Genomic DNA, 16,814 nt, shown 5'->3' with positions numbered 1-16,814 from the left:
CAGATGTCTGCTAAAAGTGTGCAAGTGGAAAATAACTTGGAATTATTTTGTAGCAAGTTGTCAGGCTGATGTTTCATAAATATTTTAATCATTCCTAGGCCTGTATATGGAGCATCTTGCCTAACCTACACGGTAAAAACAGCTTTTAGCCCTTCAGTCACGAAGAGGACACTTTTTTCCAAAATGCATACATTTTACATGCACACTTTTCATATATTCCCTGCCTTGTGGCCTTCAAACCATACTTTATAGGTGACACTAATATATATATATGTATATATATATATATATATTTGGTTTTAATACATGGCCGCATATTACTACAGTGTTTTTGCCCTGCAAGTAAATTGTATCTAATAAGTGTGATGTATTTAGTCCTTACAAGAAGGCAGACAAACAACAGCATCAAAATATTCTGTCTCTTCTTTTTAGGAGGCCTGGGCTAAATTTGTGTTACTCCCTCAGCAGAAATTACATGAAATTCCCTATAAATTGCATGAAATTATACAAAATGCCTGTCTGGCATTTTGCACTAAAGATATTAGAAAGTCACATCTAGTGCCAACAACAGAGGCTCGTGCTTGCCGTTTGCATTGATCCCATGCACCTAAAAAAGGATTTGTACTCAAATGTAACCTTAATTATGTGAACTGATGTAATCATAGGTATGTCTTGCAACAAGCATAGCACTATTTATTCACCAGCCTCCAATAATCTAAAAAAGAACATTAACACCAGTACAGGTATTGAAACTAAATGGAGCCTCAGTATAGGTCCAAAAACACTATCAGAAGAAATCATCTAGACTAGCCACTCCAGTAAGTAACCAGAGTTTGATAAGAGAATCATGGCCAATCCAAAACATATTTCAAATAGGCCAGAATCACCAGCAACAGCATGCCAGTATTAGCGAATGACCCAGGACCGTTCTTGAAGGAGGCAAAGGGCTACAAAGGTAATGATCTTGCAACCCTACACTGGATCAAGAAACATAACTAGTCGGAAGCCTGTAATTGTCCTGCCAAGTTACCAGCAACCTGAGGTCAGAATTGGTCATCATTACTCTTCTTAGGATAACCTTTGAGAGTCATAAAGCAGACGATTCCAGGCCAAATCAAATGCTTCAATAAGTTACATAAGAGGAAATTTGAGCATTACAAAGTTAAACTCAGGCTACTATGATATATGATAGTATAGAGCATGGAGAGAAGAAATCCTCAAAGTACAATCCCCAATGTTACCACTAGTCAAACCACGAAGGCTGATTCCTCAAGCATCCAAGGTGACCCTGATCTGTACCTCAGAGCCCCAGGGCCATCAAGGAACATACAAGGAGATCTGAACACTCTAGTCTGAGAACTCAATACCCAATTCAACCAGAGCACCTAACAGTGGACAGTGAAATCCCTTTTATAGAATGCACAGCCTTCAATTACTAACTTTCTAGTGAATAAATGGCTGAGGCTTATCAGACCTTATGAAATATCACTCTAAAGTAATATATTCAGCTTTTTATACTCCTATGGACAGGCTCAAACATGATGCCTATCATGGAAAAACTGCCCAACATTGTTAACCATTTGAAAATTCCTCTTACCAGGCAGGAACTCTTAATGGGAAGGGATTCACCCTCCCCACCATAACGCCAAGCCTAGCTGGGAGTTTATAGGGAAGCACAAGACAAAGGCTATGGACAAATAGCTATTGTCCATCCTAGTCTAGGGACCAGAGATAAAATAAACTACCTGAGGTTATTTTCCACTTAGGTTTCAAAATCTGATTCGTTAGTAAAATCAGAATTTTGATAACTTTAGTGAAAACAGAAGTTTAGAAAATTGTATGATGGGCTACCTGAGCCAGAAATGGCTACACAACCAGTGCTGCCACTCACCACATCTTCCTTACTCAATACACATTCCTTTCTGGAGTCAACGGCTCTGCCTCCCAGAAGACAGAGACCTGGTCTCTGGACCTAGGTAGATAGACATGTTGTCAACAACTTGCCACCTAATAGAGATTACTCATCTGCACGGGGCACAGGACATTTGGCAGAACAGAGGCTAACCGTAACAGATTTTCCTATGTTTGCTGATTAAATAAAAATTACATGATCCTCTGCCATTCATACCCACTGCCCTCCTAGAGCTGTGGGGTCCACCTCCACCAGGAAAGGGAATCTGTTTGAAACCTGATAGAGGTGAATAGATCGTATCTACATAGTGGTAGGACTTGGTAGCCGCCTAGAGCTTTAACAGATGGAAGAAAGGTTCATTCATCTTGAAGTTAGGGCTTCTTGGAATTAGAAACTTATCAATCAATCAATTGAAAGAAAGAAGAAGTATGAGACTTCAAGGGTCCTTGCCGGTGTCTGTTTTGGGCCTTGGACCTTGTACCGCAGACTTTTATTCCAGTGTTGGGGAAAACTTTGACCATTATGGTATTCTTGGTACAGCTGACCTCCATTTTATGTGCCAAGGTCCCAGACATCCTCAAACTGGTATTTTTTATGGTGCTTTACTTTTCCTTGGCATTTGTTCGCCACAAAATTTGAAAACTTTCTATCTCTGGTTTTTGATATCTAATTGTAATGACTTTGGTGTTTTTTTTTTACTTTAAAGCAGTTGATCCTTCTCTGGGGAACTGCCTGCTGCTGGTGTCATATGTACCAATGGCTGAGCAGAGTTTATCCTATACTTGTGTTTAGACCTCTCCAGGGTACATTTATTCAGTTGGTAATAGTCCCCCCATCTCAACTTAACAACTCACTTTCTGGCATTAGGAATCCCTGATGATCCTGGAGTCTTTTAAAGGAAAGAATAGAAGTCTTAAGGAATCAGCTTTCCGGGTCTCAGACAGCTCAACGATGAAAAGATATCATTAGAGCAATCAAGCAGAATCGAAATCACATCTCTGCAACTCTTCTGAAACAGCTATGGAGTATAAGAGAAGGCTACAGGGAAAACTGAATTTAAAAAGTATGCCTAGAATATCTTCTAAACAAGCAACATGTTGAAAGAAAAATCCATCCATATTTTCAACTGTATCTGCTCTTCTGTAAAGGCCATTATTATTTTAGGAGACTTTAGATTTATGTGCAGCAGTTTCTGAATACATACCTCTCTAGTCACAAGTCTAAGTATAAAATAATTTAAAATGTAAATGTGTTCTATACATCATACCATCGCTTCACCTGTCATCCCATGGGCACCAATTACCAGTTATATGATCTTAGACTGAGTTTCTCATACATCCCCCTGACTATAGTTGGCTTTGGACCATCCAGCTTCTCAACTGGCCCAATTAAGGCCATGCTACCCAAATCTACAAGTAATTATAATGATAACTATTGGAAAAAAACTAGTAAACTCTATGTTACCCGAAGGATTTTTACAGGATGCTGATTAAAGGTGTGCCACTTATAGTAATGTCAGGGTGTTGTCCGAGGAAGTAGTACCTTGAGGTCATTTACAGTGATGCTATTGCAGCAAAGAAAACACTTGTGTTCAGTACAGAGAGTTAGTACTGTCTGGATTCAAGCTGCTCATGCATTGTGAATGTGCCATGTTGTAGAGCATGGACAGCCAACTATGGGCCAGACACACTAGCACATATAGAGAGACGGTGGTGGCCATCTTGGATTTTCAAGTATAAATTCCCTCATGATGCTCAGCGTTCTTGCTAGGCAATTGTTTCTACAATGTTGCCAAAGCAGGAGCTCGCAACAGGGTTGCTGATTTACAAGCATCAAGTCCTCTAATTCCCTTAGGATTGAATTATTGACATTGTGTCTCTCAGAGAAGTATTTTGAAGCTCTGCATTATTTGAAAACTAGTGGTTCACTATTTTGCACATTAATTTAGGGGTATATGTTCTGTTCAAGTTCCTGCTATGAGCCATACAGATTCCAAGTGGACATTCCATATGAATGCAAATGTGTAGGAATTCAAGGATGTTAATAATGTTCTTATGTTTTAATATACAGCAATCAAGTGGAAACTATAATCATCTGCCCCAAAAGAACGCAAAGTAACTTTGAAATTCCTTTAATCGGTTTCCAAATTTCATAGAGAACCATAAAAGTACATATAAGAAAGCATAAAATCAATATATATATAAAACTAGCAGCCCGTCCCGACGTTGTCCGGGTATGAATTGCTGCCGGCCAGTAGTATATTGTTTTGTAGGATTTCGTTTTGATAGCATTTCTTATCTTTGACAGGCCTGTGAAACGCTCCGATTCACAGTGCACTGCTGATGCACTGGTTTCTCCTTTGATTGAATATTGTGCATTGTATTGTACTTTTTTATGACTGCTTATTTATAATTGTTCTTGATCAATTGCTTGTAATTTACTGATATGACTTGTATTTTGCTGTTTTGTCTCTTTGTGTCTTTTCTCTGCAAAAAATTCAATAAAATCATTTTGAACAAGAGTGCGCGTTCTGTAGTGTGTGAACTCGAGTTTCCCAACTTTATTTTTCCTTGCAATATTATATAGCGCGAACTCGACAACATGGCATGAGCACAGTTTACATTACAGAAGAACACATTCATTTGTGGTAGGCACGGGGAGACAAAGCGATTTGCCTGGAATCACAGGATGTTGAGCTGATTCCGAGATTCGAACGTAGCTCCCCAGCTCTAAAGTTCGCAATTCTAGAACTTGTGGCGGGAGGTGTACCTAAAAGTGTATGTCTGTGCTGGCCATCAATGAGAGAGACTTGTGCAGTTTTTAAATCGGTGGTTAAAAAATATATGAGTATGTTGCTGGAGATGTGGGCCGCCGTGCCACCAATGTACTTACCGGGGGAGGGTAAACACCCATTATTCCGCAACTTTCTTTCCGCATACCATCAGTCCGCATACTTTCATTTGGAAAGTACCATGACTCCGCAATGCCATTATAACGCATGGAATTACATTTTATATGCTTTTACCACGCGTACATTTACAACGAAATTCGTTGTAAATGAATGAATGGTAAAAGCATGTTTTTTTGTAATGTTTGGATAAGGTAAGTATGGGTATAGGGGTATATGTTTTGGGGTACTGAGGTATATGTTTTTGGGTGTTTGGGTATTTTAAGGGTTCAGATATAGTTTTGGTTTATGGGGTACAGGGGTAATTTTAGGGTTTAGGGATAGGTATGGGTTTTTGGGTACAGGGGTATTTTTAGGGTTCAGGGCTAGGTTTGGGTTTTGGGGTATAGGGGTATTAAGGGTTCAGGGCTAGGTTTGGGTTTTGGGGTACAGGGGTCTTTTTAGGGTTCAGGGCTAGGCTTGGGTTTTGGGGTACAGGGGTATTTTAGGGTTCAGGGGTAGGTTTGGGTTTTGGGGTACAGGCTTATTTGTATGGTTCAGGGCTAGGTTTGGGTTTGGGGTACAGGGGTATTTTTAGGGTTCAGTGGTAGGTTTGGGTTTTGGGGTACAGGGGTATTTTAAGGGTTCAGGGCTAGATTTGGGTTTTGGGGTACAGGGGTGTTTTAGGGTTCAGGGCTAGGTTTGGGTTTTGGGGTACAGGTGTATTTTTTTAGGGTTCAGGGGTAGGTTTGGGTTTTGAGGTACAGGGGTATTTATAGGGTTCAGGGCTAGGTTTGGGTTTTGGGGTACAGGGGTATTTTTAGGGTTTAGGGATAGGTTTGGGTTTTGGGGTACGGGTATTTTTATAGGGTTAAGATGGGTTAGTGTTTAAGGGTGTTGGGGTATTTTAAGGAGTAAAGGTAGGTTATGATTATGGGGTGCAGGGGTATTTAAAGGGAGCAGAGTGGACACCCGGAGCTGGAATGTACAGAACCTGGGAAGAAAAAACAATGAAATATTGGGCACAACGCTCGTTTTCTTTCCGTAATCCCACACCCCGCACACGCCCACGCCCCCCAGCACACGCCCACAGCACACGATATGAGTCATGGCATGAAGGGCGGAACGTACCACAGGCCCCCAGCATTTGTCACGCCCCCAGCACACGCCCACAGCACAACGCATACACGCCCACAAGGGACTACTTTGCTAGCACGGTTCTTTTATCATTTACATTTATATGGTGGGCGTCTGCATAGGATATGTCCGTCTGCTGCAACTGCCCTTTCCAACGCTGTACTGGGTGTTGTGATTGGTGCTGTGGTTCCTGAGATTACCCGCCTCAAAGGTTTGGGCTCTCTCTTTATTATATTAGTATAGACATCACAATTGCAATATTACACAATATTAAAAGAGGCGACATTAAAATAGGTGGCAATCAGACACAGGGGGATCCCGCAAATGGTGCTGGGGATTCAAGGAAAAGGGTTGATGAATTTGGGAGGAGTATGTTGGTTGAATAGGGCCAGGCGTTCCCAATCGCCTTTTAAGAACATTGTCACATTCTTTTGGCCGGCCTGCAAGCCAGAGGACAATTTTTCTCATGTTCGACCCTATTACTCTCATGTACAGTAGAACTATTTTCCATGGGAATATTCTCATTATTACTACACGCCCTCTCTAAATCGGTAGAGAGGCCTGTTGATATATGGTTTACTGTCCCAGTAGGAATATTCCCACCCATATTTGTAGTGCCCTGGACACCCGGACCATGGATTGCGGCCACCCCCTGAGTAGAATTACTGGAGATGAGATCCTCAATGATAGTCAGTCTGGATGATAGCTGATCCAGCCTGACTCTCAAATAAAGGTCTAATCTTTCGACCAAAGAAAATAAGTTCTTAATGTCATTATGCATGACAGAATTGCCGTTTAGTTCAGCCTTACCCTTGGAGGGGCCTTTGCTACCCTCCCCCCGCCCCCCCCGTTTTTTACCTTGTGGTCTGTTTCACTGGTTTTGTCACCTTAGAAGATAGTTGGACTTTAGATACATTAGCTATAGCTTTGTTAGTAGTTTGAATATCAACAGGGCTTGGGTTTAAGCCTTTTTTGGGGTGGTTGCGTAGGGGTATCCCTATCAATGAATAAAATCTCCTCTGGGCTAGGCTGGATACAGCCATTGGGAACTCCTGCACTAGCAATACCTTGGTCTAATAGAGGAGTTTCATCTGGCTGCACTATGTCCGAGCCTAGCCTAGAAGAACCTGCTTCTATTGATTCTTCAACAGACAAGATCTGTTTATCAAGGACCCTTACCGCCCCAGTGAGATAATTCAGCAAAGTTTGCTGAGAATCAGCCACTGTCCTGGCAGCCAAAGGAGGTTGGGACTAGGTAACTTCCTTTTGCCCATTATAGTTCCCAAAGGTTGATCAAGATACAAATTTGAACAAGAAAGAGAACATAGATCGCAACCAATCCAATCCTCTGCAAATCAAAACTCTGAATACCTAGCAATAAATTATCAAGGTTATACAACGGGCAATAAATAAATAGAAAGGAAAAAACCAAGAGGGTGGGCCCTACCCGGCCTTAGACAGTCAGACGGGCAAGGACGGGCCCGCCCTTGGCCCGGGCTTTGCCCGGGCGCGTCCCGCGCCGCGGGAGCCTCGATGTCGATTTATCCTCCCCAAGGGTCTGTAGTCTCGCTGGTGATCCCGCGAGAGCGCGCTGCCTTCTGGGGACTGAAGTCCCGGCAGTCCCGCACTCTGCGGTGAAGGGCGACCTGGGATGCAAGATGAGTGGGGCTATCGATAAGGGCCAAGTCCCGGTCAGCTCAACTACAAAAAGGCGAGTTGCAGCAAGGTCCAATTGGGCGCAAAGTGACACAGCTTATGGTAGTTGTTCTAAAATAGGCAGAGGTGTACGTCTATATTTATTTATTTATTTATAGCAAGATGCGTATCTCATGATATCGCTTTGCTTGTAGTGCTCCACCTCAGGCTGCAGCTTTCCTTGACTCTAAAAGTGATGAGCAGATTGTGGAGTGCAGTGTCTGTTTTCTCTCTTATCCCATTCCACCTTCCCCGGTGTCTGTGGTTACTAGTGGGATTCTGTTGGATCTGATGTACCAGGTTAGTACCAAGCCTGAGTTCTCCAACTGCCTAAAGGTGGCCCCTCCTAAAGATGTCACTTGGGACCGTGACGGCCTAAACTATATTCAGCCAATAACCACTCAGCCTTTCTTTGCAAAATGTATCGAAAGCTGTGTAGCTTTCCATTGGAAAGGATTTGTCACTGACTATAATTACTGGATAATTTCCATTACCAATCTAGATTTTGGCCTGAATGAAATTAAATGAAAAAGAAATGTATAAAGCGCAATACAATTACCAGAGGGTGTCTAGGCGCTAGCTCATCAGGTGACCAAATGCCGAAAGGTCTTAACACAGTATCAAAGATATAGGAGCCACTTCTTTAATGCTTTTCTGAAGGTCATCTAGTGAGTTGCATCTTTTAACTTCTGTGAATGCGAGTTCCAGAGTCTGGTCGTGCCGACCAGAAAGCTTCTCCCACTCCCGGAGCTTTTCCTGAACCTGGCGATCACCAGATTGTGCACGTGAGCTGAACGTAGATGGCGAGCAAGCGTGCATAGTTGAAAATTCTATTTAAAAAAGACAGGTCCTATGTCATGAGTAGCTTTGAATGCTATACAGAGGGCCTTAAACTCAATCCGCCGCTTGACTGGTGGTAACCGGTGTAGCTCTATAAGCGCTGCAAAGGCAAATTTGTGTTTAGGGACGTTCAGTAAAAAGCGCACCGCAGCGTTTTGCACAATCTGCAACTTTGTTAGACATTTCATCTGGAGGTTGATGAAAATACCCTTGCAGTAGTCGGCACTGGACAAGATGAGAGCTGAGACCACTAACTTCCTTAAATGAACGGGGATAAATGGAAGGATCTTTTAAAGTAGTTTTAGTGTATAGAAAGATACAGAGGTGACCTGGTTTACTTGGCCCTCAAAGGAGAGCATGAGTCAAAAGTGACTCCCAGGTTTTTTACCTTGTTTGTAGGGATGGGTAGCGTGCCCAACTCTGAAGGCCACAGAGCAGGGGTCCAGAAATTAGTGTTGTTGCCGAAGAGTTGGACCTCGGTTTTACTGGAATTCAGTTTCAAACAATTTGCGGCCATCCAGTCCCCAACCTGGCGAAAACAGGTATAAAACTGTGAAGCTGTGTCTAAAGGCGAGCCTGTCACTGAGACCACAATCAGGCTATCATCAGCGTAGGAAATTGCTGAAAAACCCAGAGATCTGATTAGCCTTGCCAGAGGAGCCTTGTAGATATTAAAGAGGGTGGGGCTCAATGATGATCCGTTTGGGACTCCACATGGCAGTGTGAGATTTGGTGCCTTAAATTCCGAAAGAACCACCAACTGTTCCCAGCCAGTTAGGAATGATCTCAGTAACGTAAGAGCTTTACCTTTCCTGCCTATTCTCTCCAGGATTTCAAATCGTTTTTTATGATTGACAGTGTTGAATGCGGCAGAGAGGTGCTGCCGAACCCCTTCTTCGACTGTCTGCCTAATCTGTTTGGACTCTGAAATCAGTGCCAGTTCAGTACTATGGTGCTTTCTGAAGCCAAACTGAGTGGCGTCCAGAAAGGCATGTTTCTCAATGCAGTCTGGTAATGCCACATTCATGGCTTTTTCGACCATTTTTTAAGGCAATGGGAGCCTTGAAATTGGGCGGTAATTATTGGGATCTGCCACTTCTAGGTTTGCTTTTTTTAAGAGAGGGAGAACAGATGCCAGTTTCCATTTAGTGAGAAATATGCCTGAGGAGAACATTTGGTTAAAGATGGGAGACAGATGGGAAGCAATTATTTCAGAAAGAAGATGATAAACTTTAGGGGGATACGGTTCTACTGGAGAACCAGATTTAGTGGACAGAAGATTAATGACCTGGTCATGGGTCAGTGAAGGAAAGGAGGATAATTCGGGGGGTCACTAATATCTGGGGTAGTGGAAGTGATTTCCATTGTCCTGGTGGGAGTGGCTGGCGTACCCGGGGAGAGAGTTGCACCTTGAGAGAGAGAGGTGGAAAAGTCACTATAAACTGAACTGACTTTATCCTGAAAAAAGTGGCTAAGGAGTATGCCATGTTAAAAAGAATTGACAATGCCCTCTGCACCTTAGTCCAGGTCCATATCTTCATTTTTTTCAAGCATATTTTTATTGGCATTTAAGTTAGTGATAGTCTCACATATCAGCTCGTGATATGACATGCAATACAGTTTTAAACATTGATCAACTGTACACTAACCCAACATGACCAGTTTACAATTCCCAGCAATTTTCACACTGCAATCCTTAACAATCTAACTGATGTTAAAACCCTAGGAGTTCAGTTCCATGGGTGTTCCTATTTGGGTGCAGAGGTCTAGAGCAATTGTTGGGTCTCTGTTCCATTTGTTATCTACTAGTGAATGCAGTTCGTTAAGAGAGAAAGGGAGCTGCTGGAAAAAATTACCCTGTTTGAGCAACTCAAAGACAAGAGCTAGTCAACTGCCCCACAAGTCAGAGTGTCTGGCTATGTTCGCTGTCTGGGTGAGAGCTGGCTTCATCTTCCTCTGTTAAGGTTTGATATCTCTCAGGGGGTTCCCAGTTCTCCAGGACCTCCCTCCAGGGGTCTGCCATGGGGTGCCACTGCTACCTCCATGGGTCTTCTCTGGCCAAGACTCTCCCCACTACTCCCCTGCCCAGTGCAACACGTCTCATTTCCAGTTTCCTATCTTGGGGCCCAATGTTTATTTCCAGGCTAACGCTTTCCTCCATGTGGCCAGGACCAAGGCCAGATCTACGAACCTTGTTCCCACTTTCGACAGTGAAGTGTAAAGCCATTTTATTTGGTGCCGCTATCCACCCAGGGTGAGCATGGACTGTAATACCACGTGTGTCTCGAGCTCCTCCCACCCTTTATTCCACAACACCCTGAATATACGTGTCAAGGCTTCGTATTTCAGGAACTGCCCTGGTTGAAGTCCACTACTTTCTACCCGGTCTTCCAGGGGGGCCAACGGACTGTTGATAACAGTCCCCCGTCATCTCTTGTCCCACCACAGTCCAGGGCGACAATTGTTTGGAACTAAATATCGTCCTGGGGTTACCGTGTGGCAAGCCAATGAAGGGTAGAGCCGGGGCATATAGGGGTATCTCTGACCATTTAGCCATGCAACGTTTCCAGCACTGCAAGGCCGTAGTCTGTAACAGGGATTATTGAGGGATCACCACTGCCAGGTCAAGCATTTTGGCCAACAATAGGGTTGTGCGGTCTCCTAAATCAGTCAGATTCGTGCCTTCAGGACATATACCTTCTAGCCATTGTGCCAGCCACTGCAATTGAGAAGCCAGAAGTTGAGTTTGAAAGTTGGCACTCCCAGGCCACCCTCTCCCTGGGGTGTTGCAGTGTTTCCAAGGATACCCTCCGGCACCCCTTTTCCCATATGAGATCCGGAAGTAGGGCATCAAGCTGTCTGAACCATGCAGTGGGCACCACTATCAGGAGGTTAACAAAAAAATATAGCAAACGCGGGGACATGACCATCTTTAAAGTGAGATTCTGGCCATGAGCGGAAGACGCAGGGAGCAGCAGAATGGGACACAGGCTCTGTGAGAACTAAGAGCTCGTCCGAGGTTCCCCTCTCTCAGATACTCCAGTTAGTGGAAGATGTGTATCCCTAGGTCTTTAAAGGTGGAGGAAGCCCAGTTAAGATCCAAGGGAAGTTCGACAGGGCAGGGGCTGGTCAGTGACACTGGGAACATGAAAGTCTTACATTTGTTGACCCGTAATCTGGACGCGTGTTCAAATCTAGCTGATAAGTCTAGTGCTACTTCGGAGCCCCGTACAGCATAATTACGGTAAATCAGGGGATCATCAGCATGTAGTGAAATGATGTGGGAATGGCCCCCAACCGTCAAACCCACACCTTTGCCTCCCTGATGAAACAGTGCTGCCAGCAGCACTATTGCCAACGCTTTCCAAATTCAATAATTAAATAAGAGGCGTGATAGTGGGCACCCCTGTCATGTGCCGCAAAAGTTACGATATTGTGTGGAGACTACTTAGCCTGTCTTGACCCTGGCTGTGGGGTGTTTGTAGAGTAACCTCACTAATTTCACCCAGTCATCACCCAGACCCGTGTGTGTCATAGTTTCGAATAGAAAATCCGATCTAACAGTGTCAAAGGCCTTCTCCGGATCTATTGACAGGAGGGCCACCCTAGGAAGAAGCCTCACAAAGGGTGGTACAGCACAGAATACAGTCTGCGTGAGTTATAGCACGTGTTTTGTGTTGATATAAAGCCATTTTGATCTGTGTGAATTAGCATGGACGTAAGTGGCAATAAACGGAGTGTCAGACTCTTGCTCAGGATTTTTAAATCCATGCTGAGCATGGATAGAGGATATAAATCAGAGACCCGGGCTCCCTCGAGGTTCGTCGTAGGGAGCGGAATGACCGGTGCATCTATGACAGCTGCAGGAAGACGCCTGAGTCACAACTATTCTGCATATATGGTCACCAGACAGGGGGTTAGTTTCTAAGCATATGCAGCGTAAAATTATGCAGGAAGACCATCTGAACCTGGGGTCTTGTCCTTGGCTATGCTCTTAATTGCCACCCAGATTTCCTGTTGTTCAACGCGGCCACCTAAGGTTGCCTTTGCTTGTTGGTCTAGTGTGCCAAGTGGCATCAGGGACAGAATATATTTCTGTTCTACGTGTTGCACCCGGGATGGAGCTTTATACAGTAATGCATTATAATCATGATACAGAGTGTTAATAGCCCCTGGGTCATGGACGGATTGATTCATTCCTGTTTGTAAATGAGTGTTCAGGGAGTCTCGTGTTTCTGGTTTAATCAACCATGCCAACAAGTGGCTAGGCCTCCCCTACCCCTCCTGCACCTTTGTAAGGAACCCCTTATAGTCATAATACCTCAGTTGTTCAAGAGCTTGATGGTATAGTGTTTGCATTTCTTTCAACAGCCTGTGTTGTGCAGAGTCCTGGCCCTGTGCATTGTCCAGACCATGCAGTTTATCCTCCAGTTTCCTTAATTCCTGGTGTAATTTACGCTGCGCCCCAATAGATTGTCCCAGGCAAAACCCCCTTGTCACCACTTTAAATGCTTCCCACTCCATCAGCACACTGGATGTTGTGCGCATGTTGGTGGCAAAGTAAGCATCTATAAGAAGAGCCCACAGACTTCTTAAATTATGGGTCTTCCAACATCTGTGTTTTGAGATGCCACAATGGGACTAAGGGGTGCTTCCCTACAGGTAGAAAGGTCATCAGAAAAGGTGCACCTAGGTATTCTGGGATTGTGGTAGCAGGTCCGAAGGCAGAGGAGTAAAGAAATGCATCTATTTCTGTGTGTAACTGATGTATAGAGGAAAAATATGAGTAGTCCCTGTCGCCCAAATGATGCGTCCTCCAAATATCCTCCAATCCCTAATGGCCCATCCAGTCCATGAGTCCTACTGCTGTGCAGTGGGCCTAGGACCCTGGTAGTGAAGGATGTGAGTGCTCCAATGTGATGTTAGCCATGCAGTTAAAGTCCCCCCCAATGATTACATCCATCACTGCTACTTCAGCTATACGGGCTGAAAGGCCTTGATGGAAGGATACCTGTTCTTGATTTGGGCATATATACTGCCCAGCATGATCTCGCGTCCAAGCCGTCTCCCTTTCAGGAATATGTATCTGCCCTCTCAATCCGTTAAGGTATGTAAGGATTCGAAGGGTACCTCCGCAGAAAAGGATGTTGCAAAGACTTGCCCTCTCCAGCGTCTGAATAATTTCTCTATTCTGCGTTGCACAAGGTGCGTCTCCTACAGTAAATAGATCTGCACCCCCCTTCTCTGGACGAACAGTGATGTTCCCTCCTGATGTTCCACGTCATAAGTTTCAGTGTGTGATATGTGGGTGCCATTTGAAGAAATTCAACCCCGGTCCCATCTCCCCAACCAGCTCTTGGCACCCCTCCAAGATTTGTTGTAGCACCACTCATGCAACAGGGCATAACTCAACCATAAACAAAAAAACCCCGGCAAAGCGGAAGTCCATTTCCCCCGAGCAGTCTGGCAATGGACAGCCACCCAAACTGCAAATAGTGCATTGTTCTCAGCAAAGGCCCCAGCCAAACATGGCAACAAGTAACCTGGGCTTTATGCCGGGTAGAAATACCTTGTACAACATCCGGCGGCTGTTCCACCTACAGGACCAGATACGTGACCGCTTCCCCCGAACGGCGTGTCTGGTCTTGGACCTAGAAAAAGCCTTTGATACTCTTTCATGGGCATACTTATTTGAAGTCCTGCAACATATGGGAATAGGACCCCGCTTCCAAGCTTACACTAAGCTCATCTACTCCACGCCCACCTCCAGAGCACGACTAGGCCCCCTCATCTCCGCTCCTTTTTCGGTCCTCCGGGGCACTCGGCAGTGCTGTCCACTCTACCCCCTACTTTTCGCCATGGCAATGGAGCCTTTGGCAATCCACCTCCGTGCCGCAGGCGAAGGGTGGGAAATCCCTATCATCACCTCCACCCAGGCTGTGTCCACCGATGATGTACTCATTTATGTCCGAGATATTGCGGCAGACCTCTCCCCTATACTATGCATTCTACAGGATTTTGAAGAAGTGGCGGGCCTCAGAGTCAACTGGTCCAAATCCACCGTATATCCCTTGATACAGGCCATGCCCAAGTGCCGGCTGAGACTGGGCAACATAGAACTTTCATGGAGCCCCCAGGCTGTACGATACCTAGGAGTTCATCTATATCATACACCGCAGGATATATACGAGGGCAACTACCACAAACTGATGGCTGGCATCAGATCCTCCATACACTTTTGGAAAGATCTCTCAGTAGCAGTCACGGGGAAGATAGCAGTCGCAAAAATTATCCTCGTCCCACGACTCCTGTATATCTTTTCCAACCTCCTGGTGGTTCCCTCCCGCTCATTTTTCAACGAACTCAACACCCTGCTGGGGACCCTCATCCGGGGCTCCGGCCGCAGGCGTATCACCCTAGGAAGATTAGCTGTCCGATCCTTCGAGGCGTACTTCCTGGCCGCCCAGTTACAATGGCTGTCCCGCCATTGCAGGCCAGGCGCAAAGGGAACTGATCATAATGGCTGGGCAACTTCAAACCCTCGCCATCCACCGCATGCTGCTGCCAAGGGCTGCGCCACCTCCGGTAAAGTCGTTCCAAATAATTACAGCGTGCGCCTGTCTCACACGCATCCACAGAATGCACTGCACGGCACCTCCGTACTCCCCTCTTCTGCCGCTGGTGGGACTCCCAAAGGCCGCACACACTACACAGGGAGAATGTTAAACATATGGACCGAACACGTCCTGATGGACACAGGGACACTATATCTTAATGGACAACTGCAGACATTTGAGACACTCATGAATGACTTTGACCTTCCCAAGGGACAGTAGTTCCTGTCGCACAGGCAACTTCTAGTTGAATGCCGCAAACACTGACACACAATTGATACAGAACCCCCCACCCACCCTGTACTCCACGAAATCCTACAGATGGGCCCAGGGCGACATCTAGTCACCTGGATATACAGAGCCATACGGACCCTTAAACAGCCCACTCTTGCACCCCTCAGGGAAAAATGGGAAGCCGACTTTCGCAGGCAGCTGCACGATAGAGAATGGACGAGCACACTTCAATATACCAAGAAAGTATCCCACAACTACCGCTTCAAAAACATACAATTGCACATCCTACATTGGGCATACCTCATTCCTGAAAAACTCCAGAAGTACTTTCCCAAAAGCTCCTTCACCTACCCTAGATGCCTGGAGCCCACTGTCTCATTTCTACACATGCTATAGGACTGTCCATTACTCCACAGCTACTGGCATACAATCCACACCACCCTCAGAACGGTCACAGGGCTTCGAGACCTCTACACATGGGAAGCTAGCGCCCTTGGTATCTGTAAGCGCCACAAACACATGAAAGTAGAAATGCGATTTGCCTCCTTAGTGCTCCTCCTGGCCAAACGATGCATCACTATACACTGGAAGGCACCGGAGGGTCCTACCTTGGCGGCATGGGTAGGCGCTGTCAAAAAATGGGGCGCAGCGGAAGATGGAATACTTTGAGCAGAGGAAGTCCAGGGAACTCGCAAACACCCTATCTCCATGCCCTGGGCCATGTTACTCCACTCCTTTACGCAAGAAACACTAACAGTGGCAGGAACACGGATTGTCGGTTCTCCCAGAGCTCCTATAGCCCCCGCGGCTGCCCGGGTAGACATACGAAGGGCTCAGACACCCAACAGGCCACAACTAATGACCACCAACGACCCGTCACCATACCCTCATATAGACAGCTTACAGCGATCTCCCCCTCCCCGCACCTGCGCAATTCCAATACGACACCCCGCAATAGTGCAACATTCAGGAGCTCAACTACACACGATCACAACATAAGACACAGTGCATCCCAGTTCTATACCCCAAGGGGCATATTTACAATAATCAGCGCATCCCTGCATATCAGCAGGGATACGCCAGTAATTGTGCGCTGCAGCTCCGCCATCATGGATGCGCCGCCAAAAACGGCACAGATGTGTGACGCATCTGTGCCGTAAAAGTGGCGCATTGCTGGAGTTGCGTCGCAAGCGCAACGCAGCTCCAGCAATGCTCTGGGGGCCCTATCTAGTTAATGCTGCGTCAATCCTTACGCCTGCTTCAGGCAGGCGCAGAGTATTGACGCAGCATGGGCCTAAAAGTGATTGAGTGAAATCTTGAACGCCCCCCCCCCCCCTTCCTGCTCAGGAACGCCTACATGTGGCACAGGGCTTTACAACGTGACGCATCTCCCAGATGCGTCACGCTGTAAGTACCCCACACCACGGCGCAGGATTTACGCCACCGCTGCGTCACAAAAGTGACACAACAGCGGCGTAAATAAGGCGCAAGGGGC

General features: G+C 45.7%; 1 protein-coding gene across 1 annotated transcript in view; it reads right to left on the bottom strand.

Annotated features, from left to right (window-relative positions):
- LOC147659385 (relaxin receptor 1-like) overlaps positions 1–16,814 on the bottom strand; it is a 219,062-nt gene that overhangs the window by 97,110 nt on the left and 105,138 nt on the right. The gene's annotated exons all lie outside the window — the stretch shown is intronic.

Source organism: Lissotriton vulgaris, unplaced genomic scaffold, assembly GCF_964263255.1.
Source record: "Lissotriton vulgaris unplaced genomic scaffold, aLisVul1.2 SCAFFOLD_1635, whole genome shotgun sequence".
Taxonomy (NCBI): Eukaryota; Metazoa; Chordata; class Amphibia; order Caudata; family Salamandridae; genus Lissotriton; species Lissotriton vulgaris.
The sequence above is the reverse complement of the archived record's forward strand: the minus strand, read 5'-3'. Positions and strand labels throughout refer to the sequence as shown.